The sequence below is a fragment of the Enhydra lutris genome, unplaced genomic scaffold (genome assembly GCF_002288905.1).
Source record: "Enhydra lutris kenyoni isolate GAN:26980312 unplaced genomic scaffold, ASM228890v2 scaffoldscaffold12, whole genome shotgun sequence".
NCBI classification, from domain to species: Eukaryota; Metazoa; Chordata; class Mammalia; order Carnivora; family Mustelidae; genus Enhydra; species Enhydra lutris.
This window is the reverse complement of record NW_019154096.1, coordinates 41,155,914-41,180,920: the sequence shown is the minus strand read 5'-3', so window position 1 is coordinate 41,180,920 and position 25,007 is coordinate 41,155,914. Positions and strand designations below refer to the sequence as shown.

At 38.1% G+C, this 25,007-nt stretch overlaps 1 protein-coding gene across 2 annotated transcripts in view; it reads right to left on the bottom strand.

Moving 5' to 3' along the window:
• The window catches only part of LOC111145281 (membrane associated ring-CH-type finger 8), a 138,095-nt gene that overhangs the window by 79,230 nt on the left and 33,858 nt on the right, over window positions 1-25,007 (bottom strand). Inside the window, exon 1 of one of the 2 annotated variants that reach the window (XM_022500113.1) lies at window positions 16,711-16,740. The exons of the other annotated variant lie outside the window; for it this stretch is intronic. The gene's annotated coding sequence lies outside the window, so the exon portion shown is untranslated. Of the gene's footprint in view, window positions 1-16,710; window positions 16,741-25,007 lie in introns of those variants that run through there. 2 annotated transcript variants of the gene reach the window in all.

The window sequence follows — 25,007 nt, the reverse complement described above, 5'->3', positions numbered from 1 at the left end:
TGATATTAATGTCTACATATTACAATCAATAATTAATAAAATGTTAGTGTCCACATACTATACATTACCTACTCTATCTTAAGCCTTTGATGAGGCGAACACAAGATGGAACACTGTACCCAGCAAATGGCCTGGATATTTATGTTCGCATCACAGAAAGTAAGAGGCACTTACTGCTGAGTTGTCTTATACTGTCTGGGTGGTCACAACAGTCACTGGAGAGCAGTTTTTTCATCATTCATGCATCAGAGTTCTCTGTCACAGATGGCAAACTCCATGTGGCCTCTTGGAATACTTACTCAAAATAACCATGTCCACAGCCCCTACTACATATCATATCAATAGCTGTCTTTGGTGCTTCTAGTATAATAATCATTATTACATCATCGTACATGACCATGACAAGCCTGAAGAGGACTATTTATGCCAGAGAGACACAAATGTGAGAATAGGTTTTAAATATTTTGTAGAATTTTGAAGGTCCTCCCCTCCTTACAGTCATTTAAGCTACTCTTCTGATACGAACCCCTATCTCCAAGTAACAGTCCTAAAAGTCTGCCTGAAGCAATTCCTCTCCTATGCCATATTTAGGACAAAAATGATAATGTTAAGGGGCGCCTGGGTGGCTCAGTGGGTTAAGACTCTGCCTTCAGTTCAGGTCATAATCCCAGAGTCCTGAGATCCGGTCCTGCATCGGGATCTCTGCTCAGCAGGGAGCCTGCTTCCCCAACCCACCCACCCCCGCCCCCCGCCTGCCTCTCTGCCTACTTGTGATCTCTCTCACTGTCAAATAAATAAATAAATAAATCTTTATTTTAAAAATGATAATGTTAAAAACCAAAATGCAAAACAGACCATGCCACTTTCTGTGTGAAGGCTCATGTGAAAAGCATAAAGCAGGTATTACTTGTACTATTTTCTTTGCATGATTACCAAATACCCATTTTATATCGATTCATCTATAATGAAGAACAATAATTAATTGCTTAATTATTAAGCAATAATTAACCCTCTGCACTATGCCTGACAATCCAGGCATGAGGACTTCAATTTCTACTGCTAAAAATATAGCACAACTGATACGAACATCCGCATCTAGAAGAAATGGACAAACTGGGTGTTTAAGAATATGGAAACGGGGCACCTGGGTGGCTCAGTGGGTTAAGTCGCTGCCTTCGGCTCAGGTCATGATCTCAGGGTCCTGGGATCGAGTCCCGCATCGGGCTCTCTGCTCAGCAGGGAGCCTGCTTCCCTTCCTCTCTCTCTGCCTGCCTCTCTGTCTACTTGTGATCTCTCTCTGTCAAATAAATAAATAAAATCTTTAAAAAAAAAAAAAAGAATATGGAAACGTGGGCCTGGCTGGCTCAGTTGGTGGAGTATGCAACTCTTGATCAAACTTAATCAAACTCATGACCATGAGTTTGAGCCCCACGTTGCATGTAGAGATTAGTTTAAAAACATCTTAAAAAATGGGGCAGGGGGTTATATGGAAAGAAATGGATATTCCATGTCACTAGACCAGAAGACTTACTATTGTGAAGGTGGCAATTCTCCCAAAACTGATATTATACACATAAAGCAACCCTTATCAAAAATCCAGCAGACTTCTAGGCAGAAATTAGACAAGCTGATCCTAGAATTCGCATAGAAAGTAGAGGAACCCAGGATATTCAAACAATCTTGAAGAACAAAGTTGGATAATTCACACTTCCCAGTTTCAAAACTTACTACAAAGGAATAGTAACCAAGACAGCATCAAATCAGAATATGGGTAGATATATAGATTAACAGAACAGAACTTAGAGTCAAAAAATAAGCCCATGTATCTATATCTATGGTCAATTGGTTTTTCAACGAGGGTTCCAAGATTATTCAATGGGGGAAAGAACAGTCTGTTCCATATGCAAAAGAATGAATTTAGATTCCTATCTCACACAAATAAAAAAAAACTAAATATCGCCAAAATAAAAACGTTTGTGCTTCAACAGATACCATCAAGAAAGTGAAAAGACAACCATAGAACACAAAAAATCATTTTGCAAAACATACAATAAGGGTCTTGTGTGTTGAATATATGAAAAGGGCTGTCACAACTCAACAATAAATAGACAAATAACCCAATGAAAAATGCGTTGTTCAAGAACCTCTAAATTATACAGATTACTAGAGGAGAGGGAGGGGGGAGGATGAGTCAAATAGGTGAGAGGGATTAAGGAGTGCACTTGTGGAGATGAGCACAGGGTGATGCATGGAAGTGCTGAATTACTGTATTATATAATTGAAACTAAGATAACACTGTTAACCAACTAAAATTAAAATAAAAACTTTTAAAAAGCAAAAATGGGTCGTTTAACATCATTAGCCAATAGGAAAATGCAAATCAAAACCATGAGATATACTTCAATTATGACTCTATTTAAAAACAGATAAGTGTTGGCAAGGATGTGGAGAAACTGAGGTCCTCATACAGTGCCGGTGGAACTATATGCAGCTGCTTTGGAAAACAGTTTGGATCTTCCTTAAAATGTGGAAATAACCCAAATGTCCATAAATTAATAAATGGGTAAATAAAACATGTTATCTATATATTGGAATACTATTTAGCAATAAAAAGGAATGATATATGAATACATGCTACAACATGGATGAAACTTGAAAGCATTATACAAAGTGAAAGAATAAAATATTTTATGATTACATTTGTATGAAATGTCCAGAGTAGGCAAATCATAGAAACAGAAAGTACATTACTGATTGCCAAGGACTAGGGGAGGACTCAGGAATGGGGGCTGATGGCTAAAAGGGTTTCTTTTTAGAGTAATAAATATGTTCTAAAATTTATTATGGTCATGTTGCATAATTTTTTAAGATACCTAAAAGCCATAGAATTATAGAATTTAAATGGGTGGATTGTAACAAATGTGAATTATATCTCAATAAAGTTGCTTTTAAAAAGAATATATAAGTAATTACTATGAATTAAGATAGATAAACTGACCCTCAACTGCATGGTCAACTAATCTTTGACAAAGCAATGTGAGTTTTTCCCAATGGAAAAAAGACAGTCTCTTCAACAAATAGTGGTGGGAAAACTGGACAGCCACATGCAGAAGAATGAAACTGGACCATTTCTTTATACCACACACAAAAATAGACTCAAAGTTGATGAAAGATCTAAATGTGAGATGGGAATCCATCAAAATCCTAGAGGAGAAGACAGGCAGCAACCTCTGTGACCTTGGCCACAGCAACTTCTTGCTAGATAAGTCTCTAAAGGCAACTTCTTGCAAGATAAGTCTCTAAAGACAAGAAACAAGGCAAAAATGAACTACTGGTACTTGGTCAAGATAAAAGCCTTCTGCAAAGGAAACAGTCAATAAAACCAAAAGATGACCAACAGAATGGGAGAAGATATTTTCAAATGATATTATCAGATAAAGGGCTAGTATCCAAAATCTAAAGAACTTATCAAACTCAACACCCAAAGAACAAATAATCCAATCAAGACATGGGCAGAAGACATGAACAGACATTCTCCAAAGAAGACATCCAAATGGCCAACAGACACATGAAAAAGTGCTCAACATCACTTGGCATCAGGGAAATACAAATCAAAACCAAAGTGAGATACCACCTCACACCAGTCTGAATTTAACAAGTCAGGAAACGACATATGTTGGCAAGGAAGCAGAGAAAGGGGAACCCTCCGACACTGTTGGTGGGAATGCAAGCTGGTGCGGCCACTCTGAAAAACAGTATGGAGTTTCCTCCAAAAGTTGAAAATAGAACTACCCTACGACCCAGCAATGGCACTACTGGGTATTTACTATAAAGACACAAACGCAATAATCCGAAGGGGCACGTGCACCCGAACGTTTATAGCAGCAATGTCCACAATAGCCAAACTATGGAAACAGCCTAGATATTCACAACAGATGAGTGGATAAAGAAGATGTGGTACATATATACAATGGAATATTATGCAGCCATCAAAAACTGAAATCTTGTCATTTGCGATGATGTGAATGGAACTAGAAGCTATCATGCTAAGGAAAATAAGTCTATCAGAGAAAGACAATTATCATATGATCTCACTGATATGAGGAATTTGAGAAACAAGACAGAGGATCATAGGGGAAGAGAAAAAAATAGGAAGAGAAAAAAAATAAAATAAGACGAAATCAGAGAACCGTAAGATACATCATAGGAAACAAACTGAGGGTTGCTGGAGGGGAGAGGGTTGGGGGTATGGGATAACTGGTGTGGTAATGAGCACTGGGTATTTATATAAGACTGATGAATGGTTAGATGATCAGTGGACCTCTACCCCTGAAACTAATAATATATTATATGTTTATTAATTGAAATTTTTTTAAAAGATAGATAAAACTGTTTTTCTTCATGGTATCCCTATGTCATTTATTTGATGACATGGATACCATTATCCGATGATACAGGATACCACTGTTACCCGCTCTTCTGTTTTGAGAAAGGTAACAGGAAGAGTGTAAAATCAGCAATCATAAATCTAAGTTCAAGCCTTGACTCTTGAATACTATGTGATGTTGGACCCTAAGGAATTTCAAAGGCTCCGTTTCCTTCATCTATAAAACCGAAAGGTAATAATCTCTACTCCATTCAAGGGTTATTGTAAATAAAGACCAAAGAAGATTGTGAATGTAAGGGTTGAATGTAAGGGTTCTTAACATCAGCACATTTTCCAGCCTGCTTTTTCAGGCATCTGCAATGATCCCCCTCACTGCCTCACAATGGCCAGTTTGTTTCCTTTGTCTTTCCAGTACTATTTTCTGTCTTCCTACATCTCATTCTGATGCAAGATTTACACAACTGGGAACTTCAAATCCTTTCTGACATTTATTTAGGACCTCTAGCAGCATGACTCTGAGGGGAAGCAAGGCTGACAATGCTATCCCTACAAAGGCAGAGGTAGGAAGGCCTGACCGTAAAGATGATCAGCGTGGTGTAACAATCACACTATTCTATGTGCTTTCCAAATGGTCAAGATAAACGAAAGAGTCTACCCATTCCAACGATGATGCTCAGGACAAATACAGACAACAAAGATGCAGCTAGGAGAAGACAAAGATGCCAGTCGCAGCTTCCCTGAGGGACAGTCACCACAGGTCTGTGTGCCTCCCTGCACCCCTCCCTACAGGGTGCCAGGCTCCAGGAGCAGCCTGCTCCTACGCTTTGTGTGGTGTTGAATTGTAACATCCTGAATGGCACTCAGAATAAACAACTTTAAGTTAAGCCTGTTTTTATCAGAAGCACATTTCGTACAGAAAATGAGAAGCCTGGGTACAGCAGCTAACAGATACAAAGAAAAAAAAAGCAGTAAGAGAAAGGAGACCAGCTGTAATACTAATGAATGATCAAAGCAGGACCTAACACAGTGAATGTGGATGGAGGGAAGAGAGAGACGATTTGAAAAGGAGGACTAACATAATCTAGTGAGGGGACTAAAGCATACCCTGGTTTCTCACTGTACATTCAGAAGACCAGGATGCACAGAGGAGTGGGGGATAAAGAGAAGTTCACCGAGAGCACATTGAGCTTGACATGCCTGTGGGAAACCCAAGATATGTACACGGTATACAGTGGGAATCACCAAAACACCACGATACCTGAACACAGAGGAACAGAATTAAAGGAAAACCCGCAGAATCAGCACTTTACATTAGATGCTATAAACAAATGATAAAACACAATTATCAATACAGAATTTTTAGATAGCAATGAAGTATTCCCAACTTTGAAAAACACCCATCTCAACCAAAATTTAACTTTACAAACAGCAAAATTCCTAGAGATGTTCTAATTAAGCCAAGAGGCAAAATAAGCACATTACCACTACTGTATTTAATATATAGATTTTTTTTTCTGCTAATGTGATAAGACTTAAAAAGAGAACTTTATAGGGGTTCCTGGGTGGCTCAATCGGTTATCTTTTCTTTTCCATTTTATTTTATTTTATTTTCTGTTCCAGAATTCACTGTTTATGCACCATACCCAGTGGTCCATGCAATCTGTGCCCTCCTTAATACCCACCACCAGGCTCACCCTTCCCTTCACCCCGCTCCCTTCCAAAACCCCCAGATTGTTTCTCAGAGTCCACAGTCTCTCATGGTTTGTCTCCCCCTCTGATTTCCCCCAACTCACTTCTCCTCACCATTTCCCAATGACCAAATGGTTATCTTGATCTCAACTCAAGTCTTGGTCTCGGGGTCATGAGTTGAGGCCCTGTGTTGTGCTCTACACTGCACACGGAGCCTACTTAAAAAAAGAGGGGGGGGACTCTATAGTACAATAAAAAAGCTAAAATCCAAAGGAATTTTCTAAAAACTACTAGAATCAGTTAAAAACATAAACACTTGGGCGCCTGGGTGGCTCAGTTGGTTAACCAAACACTTTTGGCTCAGGTCATGATCATGAAGTCCCAGGGTCAAGTCTTGCACTGGGCTCTCTGCTTAGCAGAGAGTCTGCTTCTCCCTCTGACCTTCCCCTTCTCATGCAGGCAAACTCGCTCACTCTCTCAAATAAACTTAAAAAAAAAGTCTTAAAAAAAAGCTCTTTAAAAATTAAAAAATAAAAACATTTGTGTGAAATCAGTAATGTGTTCTAGTGTAAAAGAAAAAATACATAAATATATAATGTCACCACATGCCTTTTACACATGCCCTTCTTCTCAGCTCAGGGCCAATCCTTTTCCACTTCCCTCAGGAGCTATAAAAAACAGATGGTCTCTTTGGAGAACAGTGTGGAGATTCCTCAAGAAATTAAAAATAGAACTTCCCTATGACCCTGCAATTGCACTACTGGGTATTTACCCCAAAGATATAGATGTAGTGAAAAGAAGGGCCATCTGTACCCTAATGTTTATGGCAGCAATGGCCACGGTTGCCAAACTGTGGAAAGAACCAAGATGCCCTTCAACGGACGAAGGGATACGGAAGATGTGGTCCATATGCACTATGGAGTATTATGCCTCCATCAGAAAGGATGAATCCCCAACTTTTGTAGCAACATGGTCGGGACTGGAAGAGATTATGCTGAGTGAAATAAGTCAAGCAGAGAGAGTCAATTATCATATGGTTTCACTTATTTGTGGAGCATAACAAATAGCATGGAAGACATGGGGAGTTAGGGGAAGGGAGTTGGGGGAAATTGGAATGGGAGGTGAACAATGAGAGACTATGGACTCTGAAAAACAATCTGAAGGGTTTGAAGAGGTGGGGGGGTGGGAGCTTGGAGGAACCAGGTGGTGGGTATTAGAGAAGGCACGGATTGCATGGAGCACTGGGTGTGGTACAAAAACAATGAATACTGTTATGCTGAAAATAAATTTAAAAAATTGATTAAAAAAAAAACAGATGGTCACACCATCTTTTTGAATTTGTCAATGAATCACACAAAACCAACAGTGTTTTTCTAGAGGGACAATACAGAGTAACATATCCCATGTGTGCTCTGCACATGGAAACTTACCAGGAAAAAATATATACAATGTCGCCAACATTCCTTTACACCAACATAAAAAAATCATGAAACAGAGATGAATGATACAAAATCTACTTAAGAATTTTTAATGAAAAATATTCAGTGATTTTATAGTATATTTGAAAACTATAATAATAGTTTGCTGTAATAATAATTTTTATTCTTCCCAAATAAGGTATATATATAAAATGTAATTCCAAGGAGTCTAAGTAAGATTTTTCCATTTTACAAAATGATTCTAAAATTACGCATAAGGGGCGCCTGGGTGGCTCAGTGGGTTAAAGCCTCTGCCTTCGGCTCAGGTCATGATCTCACGGTCCTGGGATCGAGCCCCGCATCGGGCTCTCTGCTCAGCAGGGAGCCTGCTTCCTCCTCTCTCTCTGCCTGCCTCTCTGCCTACTTGTAATCTCTGTCTGTCAAATAAATAAATAAAATCTTTAAAAAAAAATTTTAATTATGCATAAGAATTAATGAGAAGATCAAATAAAAATGTTGAGAAAGAAGCAATAGAGAAATGAATCCTCTTGGAATATAGACATAACAAAGCAATAATTATTATTAAAACAGCAAGATACAGAAAACTGAAAAGACAGTCCAGAAACTGAATGAATTATACAGAGGAGTAAAATAGCAGCCCAAAATTTAGGAAAGGGATGTTACTCCTTAACTGATGTTGGGATAATTGGATAAGAATTTGGAAGGGAAAAGAATATCAATTAGGACTCACATTTCATTCACTAAAATAAATTCTGATGGACATAAAAGTTAAATGTTTAAAAAATCCACATAAAAACATAAAATGTAATTATGAATGAATATATTAAGGAACTAAAGGATGACTAACTTCCTTAGTCTCAAATTAATGGGAAAAAAGTTACAAAAGAAAATGATTTATAGATATGACCCTATAATTAAAAATAAAAATAAACAGGCAAAAAAAAAAAAAAGACTGGAAAACATTTATAGAATATAGGAGACAAAATCAGTATCTTTTACATATAAGAAGTTAATACAAGTAACTTTTCAAAAACATTAAAATTCTCACAGATAAAATCGGCTTAGGAACAACTGCTTCATAAAAGAGGACACAGCATAGGTCCTCACTTAACATTTTAATAATCAGGGAAAAGCAATAGTTCAAAGAACCTATTTTTCAGGCACCTGGGTGGCTCAGTGGGTTAAAGCCTCTGCCTTCAGCTCAGGTCATGATCTCAGGGTCCTGGAAGAGAGCCCCACATTGGGCTCTCTCCTCAGTGGGGAGCCTGCTTCTCCCCCCACTTCTGCCTGCCTCTCTGCCTACTTGTGATCTCTGTCTGTCAAATAAATAAATAAAATCTTAAAATTAAATAAATAAAGAAAGAACCATTTTTCTCCCCTTCACAAAATTCTACAAAAAATATGGCAAAACCTACCATTGACCAGTAAGTGCCGAGCCTATGTTCTATGATCCTCCAGAAGAATCATAAAAACTCAGAATGCCTATCAGGAAAAATGCTGAGCAACAGGGCTGAGAAACTGTGGAAGAGGATGCCTTTGGGAAGCTTAGCTTGAGAAAATACATAAAAATCTACGAGCCCCAAGATTTTCACCATTACACTATTTACAGCAAAGAAAAACACACAGTTCCCTTAATTTCGCCAAACTGGGGAAAAGCTAATTAAATTATAGTGCTAGAACAATTAAAGGAAGGTTATGTAGGCATTAGAAGCAAGAGAAACATGGGTTTGATAAAAAGCACACACTGTAATTACAACTATGTTAATATATACACAAGCAAAAATCCTAGGAGGGAAACCCATTAAAAATGCTAAAAGCAGTGGGGCGCTTGGGTGGCGCACTCAGTTAAGAGTCCAAGTCCTGGTTTCAGCTCAGGTCATGATCTCAGGGTTGTGAGATAGAGCCCTGAGTCAGGCTCCATGCTCAGTGTGGAGTGTCTGCTTGAGTTTCTCTCTCCCTCTGCCTCTGCCCCTTCCCCTAATCTCCCATGTATTCATGCTTTCTCTCTAAAATAAATCTTTTTAAAAAAATGCTACCAGCAGTTTAATGATGTAGCAATATAAGTGATTTTTCATTTCTCTATGTTTTAAAACCTTAGTTTTGATATACTACTTTTACGGTTTAAATATTTAAAGAATCAAAATTAAAAGCTCAAGTTATCCCATCTAGGTTGGCAACAATCAGAATTTTAGATTGTCAATGACCATATACAATCATAAAAGGTAGCACATTTCTGAAGACCTCACAAAATTCAAGCTTAATCTTTTTTTTTAAAGATTTTATTTATTTGTTAGAGAGAGAGAGCATGAGCAGGGGGAGGGGCAGGCAGGGGGAGAAATGGGTTCCCTGCTGAGCAAGGAGCCTGATGTGTTTTAGACTATTTTAGAACTGCAGTCCCTATCTTTAAACTATTATAACTATGTGTTACATTACATAATGTTGTAACATATCCTTAAAGTATTACAGCTATATAAAACTTAGAGTCATATCTTTAAACTATTCCAGTAGTTTATTCAAGAAGAGGGACAGAGTGGACTCCAGGTATGCCCAACAATGCTGCCCCATGGGAGGAGAATGGGCCCCTAAGGAAAACTGATGGAACATGGTACTAAGTTCTTACCCAAAACAAGTGGTGGGTGGGGCGGATGCCTGGCAGGCTCAGCTGATAGAGCGTGAAGCTCTTGATCTCAGCATCATGAGTTCAAGCCCCATGTTGGGTGTAGAGATTCCTTAAATAAACTTTTTTTTAAAAATGGTGGGCAAGAGAGAGGAGATGTGCCGCAGACTTAAAGGCCGGTATGTATAATTTAGAATCTCAAGCAGCAGAGGAACACAGCAAGTAAGGGAGAAAACAATGTGGGGCAGAAGGGACTCAGCTCAAAGCAGTGCATACCATCTTCTCCAATGACCCTGGGAGACCTCAGTAGAACCACTCCACCGTTACTAGGTAAAGGATGTGGACTAACATCCAAATTTTCCAAGAGTCTGAACCCTAGGAAAGTTAAGGAGGAATACTCCTCGGCATTCCCTTGCTCACAGGACAAATACAAGAATACTGAAAACACTCAGTTAACAAAAGGGAAAGAGCTCTGTTGGGGTTCTTTCAGCATTTCACTTCTGAGAAGCAAGTGTGAGTCTGACTGATGTTAGAGACAGAAAACGCTTCCAATGAAGTACAGAAATAGTCAACTTCCTCTAGTTCCTCCAAATGTTCTTCAATTTCTGTCCTACGGAGAATAGTGCCTGATCCTTAGAGCTGAGGAAAGAGGGACAGAGAAGAGATCAAGGCCACAGCAGCCCAGAGCCCTTCCTGAGCATTTACCACACTGTAATAAAGTGACCTACTTATATTTCTGCCTTCCTCACTGGACTGTGGGCAACTTCAGGGTTCAGTAATGGAACCATGACTAGAATACAGAGATAGATTCTAGCCATTTATCATAGGATGTTTCTGTTTGCTATTGCTGGGAAACAGACTACCCAAAACTTAGTTGCTTAAACAGCAATGATTTCCTATTTCTCACAATTCCATGGGTTGGCTTCTGCTGCCCTTATCTGACTTAGTCATGCTGCAGCATTGGGTCAAGGTCAGCCAGGGACTGGGCTCAGTGGGGAAGGCTGAGCCTCCCTTTCCATGTGGACTTCCTCCTAAGCTTCTTTATGTAGTAGCAAGCAGCACTCTGAGAGGCGAGGCTTGAGAGGGGCGGTTCACTGCACACGGTGCCTCTGACTGTATCATGCCTGCTGATGTCCCACTGGCCAGTTCAAGTCACATTTGAAAGCCCAGCATCAGGGGTGAAGAAACAGACTTTACCACTTGATGGAAGAAACAAGCAGATTCACATTGCGAAGAGAAAGAGAGATGAACAGAGAGGAGGTTCATCAGGGGCCATTTTGTGCCAAACTGCCAAATACTATTTGTGCTGTTTTCCTCTCTTACAGCAATTATTATTTTTATTGGTAAAGGGGTTTTTTAATACCACAAGGTATTTTTATACCTATTATATTTAAAAAATTAATTAGATCATTTAATTTTTAATATTAAAAAAAAGTAACTGGGCTCTATTTCTATTTCAGAATAATGGATCCAAAAATATTTCAAGGCTTAGAGACCGGAATTACTTCTGGCAGCAATTCACATATGAAGTTATCATGTTTCTTCACAACCACATGGATCTTTTGAAGATCTTTATTAAATTGATAGAGGAACACATTTTATAACAAAAAAAAATCTAAGACAATTAAATTTCGTTTGAAACGCTTCTTGCAAAGGAATTCTCTTCACATTGTATAACACAGCAGATAATGTTGGCTGTGCAGACAGCCCTGAGCTGTCACCTCAGGCTAGAGCAAGCACTTTCTCTACTTACTGCAGTGGGCCTTCCCTCACCTCTTCAGTCTTACCTCCCTCACCTTCTAAGATGGGTCTGTCCAGCCAGGACAAATCTTCTCAAGGACTCCTGTACATGCCACAGTCAACTCTAGCCTTGTTCATTTTCATCTACCCTCTTGGGATGCTCTCCATACTATGTACACTGGGCCATAAACTCCCTGGCCTTCAGAACACATTCTGAAGCTTGTCTCCTCTACAAGAAATAAACAGCAAAACTAATCCCCCCTCCACTTTAATACCACCCATTGCACTTATCCAATATTCTTTACAGTGTGAAAAAAATGGCCCTTTAATATCTGCAATGGCTAATTTCATGTCCACTTGACTAGGCAATGTACCCAGATATTTGGTCAAACGTTATTCTAGACGCTTCTGTGAAGGAATATTTTCAGATATGATTAACATTTAAGTCAGCAGAATTTGTATAAAGGAGATTACTTTCCATAACATGGGTAGGCCTCGTCTAATTCCTTGAAGGCCTTAATTTTAAAGGACCAACCTCCCCTGGAAGAAGAGAGAATTCTGCCAACAGAACTCCTTCAGACTTGAATTCCAGAATCAATTCTTCTCTGGATTCCCAGCCTGTCAGCTTCCACAGCACATGAATGAACTTCTCAAAATCAAACAAAATCTCAATCTCAAATCTTTTTCAGTGTCTCTGTCTCTCTCTCAGTTTCTCTTTATATATATATATATATATATATATATACACACACACACACACACATATATACACACATACACACATATGTGTACATATACAAAAAAAGTACCAATAGGATATATATTATATATACCTAAATATATATTATATACCTATAATATATATATATTTGGAGATAGATAGATAGGTAGATAGATAGATATGTATGTTTGGAGAACCCTAACATACTACATACTTCTAGATGATTATTTCCATGCATATAAAGCTTAGCTTACTTAAACAGCTGAATTCTCTCTGGATCATTATATTCCTTTAGCACTCCCTACACTGTCCTGGATCATCATATATTTCTTTAGTATTCTCTACAGTGTTCTATATAGAACAGTGGTGAAACAATACTTCAATTTTAATTGGTGTTTCCTTATGACTAAACTTTGAATCCGTTCATTTCCTAACCTTTTGCCCCCACTGACTGTGACATGCCTGTAAATGCATGACAAAACAAAAGCTGAAAGAAAGAAAAGTAACCCTGGTCCCATTTTCTTATGGAAAATACCAAAAGGTGGCTAAGGTCAATTAAGAATTGGTAAATTTAATATTAATTTGTGTATGGGTGGTTAAATATTAACCACTTAGGTATACTATTTTTTTCATGATCCTGGAGCCCATTCTTTTTAGTTTTCTCCCTCCAGATAGCATTTTCTAGTGAAAAAACTATAGTTACAGAAGAAATATTTCAGTCAATCATCAAAATAATAACCCCAATCCTAATTTAAAAGTAATATAAACCAGGCAATAGTTATTTGCTGTTTTTTTAATTTTTAATTTTTTATTAACATATAATGTAATATATGCCCCAAGGGTACAGGGCTGTAATCGCCAGGTTTACACACTTCACAGCACTCACCACAGCACATACCTTCCCCAAGGTCCATAACCCAACCATCCTCTCCCTCCCCTCTCCCCCCGGCAACCCTCAGTTTGTTTTGTGAGATTAAGAGTCTCTTATATTTTGTCTCCCTCCCGATCCCATCTTGTTTCATTTTTTCCTTCCCTACCCCCCATATCCCCCAAGTTGCCTCTCAACTTCCTCATATCAGGGAGATCATATGATAATTGTCTTTCTCTCACTGACTTACTTCGCTCAGCATAATACCCTCTAGTTCCATCCACATCGTCGCAAATGGCAAGATTTCATTTCTTTTGATGGCTGCATAGTATTCCATTGTATATATATGCCACATCTTCTTTATCCATTCATCTGTTGATGTACCTCTAGGTTCTTTCCATAGTTTGGCTGTTGTGAACATTGCTGCTATAAACACGCGGGAGCACATGCCCCTTCAGCTCACTACATTTGTATCTTTAGGGTAAATACTCAGTCGTACGATTGCTGGGTCATAGGGTAGCTCTATTTTCAACTTTTTGAGGAACCTCTATGCTGCTTTCCAGTGTGGCTGCACCAGCTTGCATTCCCACCAAGGAGGGTTCCCCTTTCACTGCATCCTCGCCAGCATCTGTCGTTTCCTGACTTGTTCATTTTACCCATTCTGACTGGCGTGAGTTGCTAGTTATTTGTTTTTAAAGTCAACTATCAATTCTCAGAGGTTTTCACTTCATTACAAATGCCTTCTTTTTGGGAAGACATGAAATATCTGAATCAATTAAACTAATCAAACAAAAGGAGAGACATGTATTTTCACAGGAATAAGAAAGCTAGTCTGGCCCAAACACTAAAATGGCTCATCAACATTTTTTGAGCACCTTCTAAGTGGCAGGATCCTATGGGGAACTGAGAAATGTTAGAATGGGACTGATTCTAGCCATCCCCTCCCTAAAATATACTGGCTAATACCCAGAACATACAGACTACTCACATTTAGTAAGCAAATCTCAGTGAATGTGCACATTTCTGCTCCCATCAATTATGTGCATATCCAAAATCTACCGTTAATACCTGCTAAAATAACCAGATTACACCCAAAAAGGAATCCCTCAAAAAAAGCCCTAAGTCAACAAACCAAAACTTAACTAAATCTCTATGTTAATCTCTTCCAGAAAAGGAAGGTCTAGGTTAACCAGTCAGCAACTGTCTGCTCAGCACAAGTTACCTGACCTGGCTCCAAGACTTCCCTTTCCTTCATATAAGGAAAGTAACCATAATCCTGCTCTGACCAATGAGCAAATGGCCAGTGTAACTTCCTTAATTCACTTTGATCTATAAACATCTTATAGAGTGCTTTTGATCTGCTAGGTTGGATGCTGCCAATTCATAAATCGCTGAATGAAAGCTAACTAGATCAGTAAACTGACTGGAAATTTTCTTCTAAAATACCCAAAACTGTTTATGTCAGCTGTTCTCCTGATCACAACTGTATAATTTAATACTATATAAACTAATCCCAAAGGAGCAAAAATGTGGCTATAAAAATAAGAAATTACTCTTCTCATAAAAACTAAGTTGACTACTTTGGAAATTACTGATAAAGGCATATTATTTCCCTTAAAATTTTCTGACAAACGGGTTTAAGACAAACAATTACAAGAGACTAGGAAAAAATACTCTGAAACACTAGAATTCTGTGCTCAGGTTGCTTCAAAAATTTCTAAAGTCTCAATCTACTTTAAAGAAACTAAAACTAGAAAATACAAGTTACCAGCTGGATGTAGTTTATATAACAATAATGATCTGGGACGCCTGGATGGCTCAGCCAGTAAAGCATCTGCCTGCCTTCAGTCTGCCTTTGGCTCAGGTCGTGATCCGAGGATCCTGGAATCGAGCCCCACACTGGGGCTCCCTGCTCAGTGGGGAGCCTGCTTCTCCCTCTGCCTGCCACTCGCCCTGCTTGTTCTCTGCCTCTCTGACAAATAAATAAATTAAATCTTGAAAAAAAAATGATCTGGAACTCCAATCAGTGGAAGCATACTCTAGGTCAAAAGACTGGCTTCCTTCATTCCCCACTGAAATCAGAACAATCTATCAGTGCAGTAACCTTGCATCTGAATGCTTCCCACAGTCAGTTATTCTACTTAAATTTCCCTCGAGGGTGGTAAAAATTCAGAAACTGTATAGATATACCAGTTATTCACTATGACACTATTTATAACAGCAAGAGACTGAAGACAAAATGTCCATTAATAATGGACTGGGTGAATAAGCCACATCACATTCACACAAGGTAATATGATATAGCTGCAAAAAAGACAAGGAATATTCTCTATATACTTGCATTGTATGATCTCTAAGAAATAACATGAAGAATAAAAAGCAAGGATAGAAAATTATATATAGTATGTTATCATTCACCTAAGACGAGGTTGAGAGGCTGAGATAAATACATACATGTGAATGCACACCTGCATGCACACACACATGCCTACATGTTTTAAGTAAAATGACAGGGAGAGAAGACCAGAACAGAGGGGACGAGGATCAGAGCTAGGCTTTTCTGATGCTGCCCTGTTCGGTCGACTTGGCTCTGGGACCATGTATATGTTTTCTGTAATTATTAAGCAAAAACACAAAAAATAAAAAATTTTTTAATTCCTAAAATTCAAAAGCAAAATGAAACAAACATAAATATTTATACAATCAGTGGTATAACTATACAAAAAGAAATTATTTCAAATGACTGTAAACACAATTTCACCATACATCCCTTGAGGATATTATCTTAATAGAAAAAAGAATCAAAGAAAAATGTTTTTTAATTCTTAAACCATTTTTAGTAATCATCTTGTTAGTAGTAAAATTTATAAATATTAATATCAAAGGAGTTCATGTCAAAAAGACCCAGGAGCCAATCTGAACGAAGGTGCTCTCGCTGGCCAAAGATGGGACCACATGATCAATAAGAATAACTGTGATGGACTGAAAAAATAATCAAATGTGTAAAAATTCATGTGTTCATAATGATATGTTTTAAAATGAAGAAAAAATCATTTGCCATCTTTGGAAATATTAAGAACCCTCCAAAAGTTAAAAATAACGAGAAAAAAAATTCATTTAACTTGTTTCCCCTGTATGAACTGTTACCTCTGAGTAACCAATACTTAATAAAGAGAAACCTCTCTACGGATGTATTACAGCTAATAAATGAAGGAATGCTGAAATTAGAATAGAAACATCTTGGGGCACCTGGGTGACTCAGTGGGTTAAGCTCTGCCTTCGGCTCAGGTCATGATCTCAGGGTCCTGGGATGGAGCCCCACTTCGGGCTCTCTGCTCAGCAGGGAGTCTGCTTCCCTTCCTCTCTCTCTGCCTGCCTGTGATCTCTCTCTGTAAAAAAAAAAAAAAAAAAAAGAATAGTAACATCTTGCAAGCCTCTGATTAAATAATGGATCTATGCAAATTATAAGTGGCCATTAACATCACAAAGGAAAAACAATCAGGCATGAAATGCTGTTGGAAACCACCCTCTATGAAATATTCTTGCAACAAAAATAAGCCTAAATCAAATCAAATCTCTAAAATTCACATTCAGTTTACAGGAAAAAAGGGGTAGGGGAAGAAACATATTAAATGACACCACTGGGATGCATTCTGCAAAATTCAAAGGATGGGCAACTCTAACATAAAATGACAGGATTTCTTCAGCAAATATGTTTCAAGAACAAAGTAAATAAATAAGCAGGGGAACCTGTATGTTAAAAGATAGTTAAAGAAAATGTACCAACTAAATGTAACATGTGGATGAACCAGGCTTAGATTCAAACAAATAAACTGCAAAAAAGAGTATGAAATAGATGTGTCCTGGGTGGCTCAGTGGGTTAAGCATCTGCCTTTGGCTCAGATCATGATCCAGGGTCCAAGGATGGAGCCCCTTAGTGGGGCTCCCTGCTCAGCGTGGAGTCTGCTTGTCCCTCCCCCTCCGCCCCACCACGCATGCCTGCTCAAGAGCTTGCTCTCTCTCACTCTCTCAAATAAATATTTTTTTAAAAGGTATTGAAATAATTGTGGGACAACTGTGGTATTGCAGTTAATTCTAAGAAAATGGCCCTTCTCTCTCGGTAAGAGTACCGAAATATTTAGATGAAATGATATTATAACTAGAATTTTCTTCAAAGATGCAGGCGGGTGGGTGTAAGGAAACAAAAGGGGCTAGGAGGGGATGCCAGAAGCGTACTATACTATTCCTCTACTTTCGTGTATATCTGAAATTTTCCATAATTAAGTTTTGAAAATTTGATGAATGCGCAAATATATACTTTAAATTACTAATAAAATGTTCACGGTATCTACAATTCTTCTCTTCTGTAGTTCAATTTAAGTGGCAATGCTTGTACTGTGTCACCTATCTGTCCTCTAGGGCATATGCCTCTTAGATCTCTAAATTATAAACAAAAAGCATGGAGCCTACTATACTGGAGGTGCTCGATAAATGTTAAATGAGTATATTCGGTTTGTTGTACATCTGCTCTGCTCCGGTAAACCTTCCAATAATTCTAATTTGTCAATGCAAGTTTGTGATAAAGGATGAATAAACAGAACCAAGTAAAAAAGAAAAAGTTTCAAAATCCCAAACACTGTACTTAACTTTTTCAATCTACATCCCACAAAAGATACTCATTCTTCTTTTATTGTGGTAAAAAAAAAAAGTATGAAATTTATTAAATTAACCATTTAGGTGTACAGTTCAATAGTGTTAAATTTATTCACACTGTTTTTGAAAAGATCTCCAGAACTTCTTCAACTTGCAAAACTTAAAAACTTCCATACCCATTAAACAAAAGATGCTTCTTCTGAAAACTTCCAACCCACTGTCTATTTTATCCTATACATGCCTCTAACTACAACAGCCTTTGAAACCTAATTCTTCTAACAATAAAACTTATGGATCACTAGCACACTAGCAGATTTTTAAAAAAGAAAAAAGAAACACCTTAGTCCTTAAAGGAAATGGGAGAGGTCAGAAGTAGGACTACGAACAGAAGATCCATATGAGCGCCTGTGCAGAGAGGAGGACAGGGCTGAAGAGAGGCTTCAGAGTTACCCGGAAGGGGCATGAGGGGCCAGAAGCAGTGGGCCCAACACTAAGAGAAGTCCCGTGAGGCAGCACCCCAACAGAAGCAGCAGGCTTCTCACAGGTGCGCTCAACAGGCCCTAGCACGCCCCCCAACAGCCCCACAACAGTGATGGCAAGACAGCTGACAAGTACACACCGCAAATCTAACAGACGCCTTGGATCGGTACTTAGAAATGCTCTGTGCCGAGATTCACTCAACACTTTCAGTTAAGTATGCCTATTCAGGCATACAGTAATAATAATGGCAGCTATAAATCTGGGAATAATTATCTACCACAGTGTGTCTAACAAATATGTAAGAAGAAGGATCACTGATACTTTTTTGCCTGTTATTACAGTTTCAGTTAACTTTGGTTATTTCTATCTTAGAAAGATGAACCCTGGGGTACCTGGGTGGCTCAGTGGGTTAAGCATCTGCCTTCAGCTTAGGATGTGACTCTGGAATCCTGGGATCAAGACCCAGGTCGGGCTCATTGCTCAGCAGGGAGGCTGCTTCTCCCTCTCCCTGTCACTCCCCTGCTTCTGTTCTCTCTCTCTCTCTCTCTCTCTCTCTCTCTCTCTCTCTCTCTGAAATAAATAAATAAATAAAATCTTTTTAAAAACCACTCCATACAATTTTATTCCTCTGAAGTACAACTCCCAGCTGAGCCTATACTAGGACCACTCTAGGAAAGACAGATTTTGCACAGGAATGAGGACATTGGCAGGGCCAGACCAGCCAAAGGCCTGTTTACAAAAGGCACCAAGAGGACTAAGAAATCTCTATGGGTGGACTGCAGGGAGGGGAGAGAGGAACAACAATTCACTGTAAAGCAAAGGCCAGGTTTAATACAAATAAGGCGACGGAGCATGAGAACAGAGTTGTGGCCTGGAAGACCAACATGGCGTGCCTCACTCACACTACGCTGCACAAAATAGGGGAGCTGTAGATAGAGACACTTCTCAACAAGGCTCTGTAGAACAATAAAATCCCAAGGAGTTGGCAGCACAAGAAGTAACATCTGTCAGCCAGAAAACTAATAGCAGCAGGGATAATGACCAACCTGGTGCCCTAGCCACGATGGTATCCTGGCAACACAACATTTGCATCAGTAACAGTGGCTGTACTGACAATGTGGGGCATAAGGTGAGAGCTCTCAGTTCTGCCTCTAGCACCAGCAGGTTGTGTGTGGGCATGTGTGTATGCACAAACACACATATGTACAGGTGTGTGTAACATCCAACTATTAACAGTGTAACTGGAAAGCATCCAGACAGAGAATGCGAGTGGCATCACAAGGGAACTTTCCCTTTTGTTATACTGACTGGGTTTGTTTTTTTTTAACAATTATGTTGTAGTACAAATAAACTTATATTTTGGAGAAATAATGTCTACATAAAGTAGAACATTTCGAGGCCTAAAGGGAAAAAAATATATAGTAAAATCAGCAAAATTTAATACAGAATTTACGAAAAAGCCCCAGTCATACTTTGACAATTCTTGCCCTTTCATTAATTTTTTGAGAAAAAGAATGAAAGAGAGTACAGGGAGCAGGCACAGAAAGAGAGGAAGAGGGAGAAGTAGACTTCCTGCAGATCAGGGAGCCTGAACGCAGGGGCTTGATCCCAGGACCCTGGAATCATGACCTGAGCTGAAGGCAGACATGTAAGCAACTAAGCCACCTAGGTGCCCCAATTCTTGCCTTCTTATCCAAGTGAATGTATCTTTAAAAAGAAAAAGTGTGGTTTAAAAAGTAATAATTTCTAGCAATATCAATTATTCAGGAAGAACATAAATTTTAGGAAAGGAATGAATAAATTTAGCCTCTAATCATATGTACACTAAAAGTTGATAAACAGATCATAAACTTAATAGGCCATCAGAAGAAACACAATATAAAAGTACAAGATTCAGAGTCAGGGAACCTGGTCTGAGTTCTGGGTCTGCCACCAGGGCTAGTGAGCCTGCACCAGAACAAATATTAACAGAGCGTTTACTGCACCACAGGCCAGCTCCACATACTTTACATATACTAAATACAGCAATCCTCACAACCCTATCAGACAGATCCTACTATTATATCCATTTTACCCATAAGGAAACTAAGACACAGAGAACTGGACTGGCATGCTGAGGGTCCTTCATCTGGTAAGGGCTAGCCCAGATGGCCAGCAGCAAGCCTAGTCTCAGAGTGTGTGTGTAACATCCAACGATTAAAAAACTATTATAAATATTGTATTATTATATTATTATTTGTATAACTATTATAAATATTTATAACTATTATAAATCCTCATTAGCACAGCTTCCCTACTTCCTGGCATAATTCATATTCAATGGCCTCTTAGTGAAAATATCTTAAGGGGGGCACCTGGATGGCTCGGTCAGTTGAGAATCCAGCTCTTGGGTCTGGCTCAGGTCATGATCTCAGGGTCATAAGACAGAACGCCACATCAGGCCCTGCATTCAGCAGAGAGTCTGCTTGAGATTCTCTCCCTCTCCCTCTCTCTCTGCCCCTCTCCCTGCTCATGCACTCTCACTCTAAAATAAATAATCTTTTTTTTTAATTGCTCAAAAAAAGAGAGAGAGAATATATCTTCAACTGAGACTCTTTGGACTCTAACAGACTAAGTCTGAAAAAATAAATATAAGCTCAAAATCAAATTTTGCCACACACATGAATATGTCTCTATGAGTGAAAGAGCAGAAAGAACAAATACCAGAAATAATACTTGAAGTGATAAAATCTGAGAATTTTCACAAACGTATGAAAGACTTGGACCAAGATTCAAGAAAAACAATATATACTAAGTAGTATAAGTAAGAACTCAACACCTAGATACACTGCAGAAAACTGCAAAATGAAAGACTTTAAAATAGCCAGACAAAAAAACCGATTACTACAATTAGATCTGACTAAAGCATGCTGACCAGCAACAACAAAAACCAGAAGATAGCAGATTATCTTCAAAGTACAGAGAAAATGTAATGTCATCAAACACTGTATGCTCAAGAAAACTATCCTTCAAGAATAAAGATGAAATAAAAATATTTCCAACTAAATAATAGAGTTTATAACCAGCAGATCTTCACCAAAGAAATTCTGAAAGAATATACTGCAGAAAAATGGAAAATTATCTCAGAAAACAGATCTGAGATAAAAGCAGCAATGATATAGTAATTATAGGTAAACATGCAAGAAAATGTAAACAAACATTTTCCATGCTAAAAGTAGTAATAGTTTGCAATTGTGAGTTTAAACAGAAGAGAGCAAATAAAAATCTGAAAAACTAAAGTGTTTAAATTAAGGCATATAGATGGGAAGAGAGTACTATCTCAAGAATAAACCAGGGAAAAACTCCCAAAACAATATAGAGGGAAAAACATCGTAAGAAAAAAACAAGAGAGGGGCGCCTGGGTGGCTCAGTGCCTTAAGGCCTCTGCCTTCAGCTTAGGTCATGATCTCAGTGTCCTGGGATCGAGCCCCACATCGGGCTCTCTGCTCAGCAGGGAGCCTGCTTCCTCCCTGCCTCTCTGCCTACTTGTGATCTCTCTGTCAAATAAATAAACAAAATATTTTTTAAAAAAAAGAAAAAAAAGAGCAAAAATCTTATTTTTTTAAAACAAGAGCAAAAAAGAAAAAAGAAGCATAGAAAAGTGCAAATAAAAAGGGCAAAGTAAAACAGCAGGGATAACAAATATATCAATAATCATAATATACATAAGTGAATTAAAATTGCCAATTAAAAACAGATTGTTATTTTATAAAATAGAAATAGCTTATATATTATTTATATGTTGTTACATATTGTTTACACAAGACATACCCAATAAATGAAAACTAAAAGTTGAAAGTAAAAGGATTAAAAATTTTAAGTTAAATATTAAGAGAAGACAGGAATAGGTATAATAATATCAGAAAAAAATACACTTATATCAGCTGTTATCCACTGTAAGCGAAAAAAATAAGAAAATGTGGTCTTAATGTGTAGAAATCTCAACTGAGAACGAAAATTAAGAAATGGAACCAAACAGATGTCCTAGAAGTGAAGAAAATTAAAATTAAAAACTCAATAGATGATCTTTTTTTTTTTTATTTGACAGAGATCACAAGTAGGCAGAGAGGCAGGCAGAGAGAGAGGGGGAAGCAGGCCCCTTGCTAAGCAGAGAGCCCGATGTGGGGCTCGATCCCAGGACCCTGGGATCGTGACCTGAGCCAAAGGCAGAGGCTTAACCCACTGAGCCACCCAGGTGCCCCTCAATAGATGATCTTAACAGTGGACTGGAGATGATGGGAGAGTCAGTGAACTGGAAAACAGACCAACAGAAATTATCCAAGCTGAAAAATGGGAGGAAAAATTGGAAGGAAAAAAAGAAAAAAAAAAAAAGAACTCTCACAAATCTGTGATATAATACCAAGAAGTATAACATACAATTAATTGGAGACACAGATGAGGAAGACTGTGAAAGTGGAGCAGAAAAAATATATGAAGACATGATAGCCAAAAATTTCCTAAATTTGATGAAAAACACTGACCTGTAAATCCAAGAAACTCAGTGGATACTAAGTAAGATCAATAAAAGAGAATTATACCAGAGCATATCATAAACTACTGCAAACCAAAAGCTTTATTTTACTTATTTATTTAATTTTAGTTATCTTGAAAGTGCCTAGAAAGAAATGACAATAACAGTAACAGCAATATGAATGACAGCTGACTTTATCATTTAAAAAGAAGCCAAAACACAATGAAACAACATCTATAATGCTGAAAAAGAAAAACTGTCAGCCCATACTTCCACATGCAACAAAAATATCCTTCAACAATGAAAGACAGGGCACCTAGCTAGCTCAGTCAGTAGAGTGTGTGTCTCTTCATCTCAGAGTTGTGAGTTCAAGCCCCAAGGTGGCTATGTAGATTACTTAAAAAAATAAAATCTGAAAAACAATGAAAGACAAAGATATCCACATAAGCAAAAACTAAGGAAATTCAGCCCTAGCAAATGACACCTGATAAAAACTAGGATCTACAAAAAAGAATTTATGAGAAATGGTAAATATGTGGTAAACATTAAAAAATATCTTTCATTTTCTCCTCTTAATTTCTTTAGAAGACACTGGCTATTTAACCAACAAGTATAATACCAGGGCTTATTATTTAGGTATATGACAATAATAGTACAGTGAATGGGATGGGAACAGAATTATATTTTTACAAGGTTCTTATATTTTACAGGAACTGTATAATATTAACTCTAAGACTAAGATAGCCTAGGATAAGTTAAGGATGCATTTTGTAATTACAAATGCAACCACTAAAAACAGTTCTTAAATAGAATACTTTTTTAAAAAACAGTCGATTTGCCCTAAAAAGAAGGAAAAAGAAAAGAAAAAAAGAGATTTAAGCCCAAATACAGTCAATTCTCATTATCTGAAGCAGTTATATACTTAAACTAGCCGTGAATATTGAATTAACAAATACAGAACCATTGCTCCTAGGGGAAATCTAGGGCTGGGTTCCTGTGAGCCTCTGTTAACACTTTGGTCAACCAATCAATATATAACCTTGTTTTATGTTTGTTTCTGTTTGAAACTACCTTATTTAGCGAATATATATTGCTGATTCAATAAAACAAAACTTAAGACCAATAGCACTATAACTCATGCCTAAAGAGAAGTTTTATCTAACATGTCTGTATTCTTCGTAAGGCACATCACTGCCTTCTTGCACTAAGGAACACTAGACAGCACCACACATTATATTTAGGGATTCAGAACTTATTTTTTTCACAAATATATTTTTTACTTGTAGCATACTTCAAAAAACACGGTTCTAAAAGATATATATAATACATTCCATCCAAGAAAAACAGAACACACATTTTCTGTTAAGATATATTTATTTATTTTAGAGAGAGTGAGAGTGTATGCAGGGGATCAGGGTGAAGGAGGGAGAGACGGAGAGGGAGAGAGAATCTCAAACAGACTTGGAGCTGAGCTAGGAGCCCGACAGGGGCGGGAGGGCGGGGGAGTCTCAATCTCACGACCCTAAGATCACGACCTGAGCCAAAACCAAGAGTCAGACGCTTAACCAACTGTGCCACCCAGGTATCCCCACATTTTCTTCAAGCATACAAGAAGAATCCCCTGGTTAAATTACATAAAAAAGATGTAATAGAAGTGCCTGGGTGGCTTAGTCTGTTAACTATCCAACTTAAACTCAGGTCATGATCTTGGGGTCCTGGGATCTGGCCCATGGCAGGCTCTGCCATGCTAGGCAGGGTGTCTGGTTCTCCTTCACCCTCTGCCCCTCCCCTGCTCTTGTGCTCTCTGTCAAATAAATAAATAAAATATTTTTTTAAAGAGAGAGGCATAACCAATATTACAAATTTAGGAAGACTGAAATCATACCAAGTATATTTTCCAACC